Raw genomic sequence first — 1,234 nt, 5'->3', positions numbered from 1 at the left:
GCCCCCCCCCCCCCCCCCACCAAAGCAGTGCATCTGTGCGCGGGAGTGCGTCTCCGAATAGTTCTTGAGTGCTCGCTGGAGACGTCTCCGAATATCTTCTGCCGTTCGGGAGAGACAGCACGGTGGTATCAAGACAAGAACACTGATGTATGTATGTATGTATGTATGTACATACAAGAACACTGATGTATGTATGTATGTATGTACATACATACAAGAACACTGATGTATGTATGTATGTATGTATGTATGTACATACATACAAGAACACTGACTGCTCGCCGGGTCTACCTGGAAGTTCTAAGTCGCACCGAATTGCTCGTAGTGAGAATTTTACAGTACTTGCAACACAATTAGATACAAAAAAGTGCCGAAGATTACAGGTGCTACTGAAGATTAATGTACAAAATTAAAAAAGAGGAGAGATAAGGACGATAGATATTTGATAGGAAGTTTTAGTAAATGTTTTACGGCACTTGCAACACAATAAGATCATATATGTGCAGAAGACTAGAGGTGTTACAAGACAGTAACAAACACAAAAAAGAAGGAGGGGAGACAGAGACGATAGATTTTTTTATAGGAAAGAAGGAGCAAACCACACCAGAGCACCAACCAACCACCCATCTTTAATACGGGGTGCCCACTATGGCTGGATCGGGCCGATCACCCGACTCGATCGCCTGAAATTGTTTGTTTTTGAGGCGATCGAGTCGGGCGATCGGCCCGATCAGCCGATCCCAGCCGTAGTGGGCACCCCGTATAAGTCAATTCGAAAGCAGAGCACTGTAAAGACCTTCGTTTTAACACTGGACCAAGAGACAAATATTCCGGAAGGAAAAGGATATTCGACCTCACTCTGATTGGAACTCTAGTTTTCATCGTGTTTGGACATGTCCGTATTTGAAACCATTTGAAATTCAAAGATCATCTCACTGAAGACTGAATTTAAAAATAAATAGAAACAGTGCTTTGGTGGTACCTTTCACACAAAATTTAACTTAGAACCATCTTTCGCGTATGATGTCACACAGACCCAAATGTGGCCCCAATGAGGGGTGGGGAGTATAGATGTACGGACTAGATAATTCTTTTTTTTTCGTAAGTTTTACGGCACTTGCAACACAATAAGGTCATAAAAGTGCCGAAGATTAGAGGTGTTACAAGGGAGTAACAAATGATATGTGTCAAGTAAGTTCCGAATTGGGGGGAGGAAGGGAGGGGGGGGGGGGGC

Source organism: Aplysia californica, unplaced genomic scaffold (genome assembly GCF_000002075.1).
Source record: "Aplysia californica isolate F4 #8 unplaced genomic scaffold, AplCal3.0 scaffold00624, whole genome shotgun sequence".
NCBI lineage: Eukaryota > Metazoa > Mollusca > Gastropoda > Aplysiida > Aplysiidae > Aplysia > Aplysia californica.
This window is presented reverse-complemented; position numbering follows the sequence as displayed.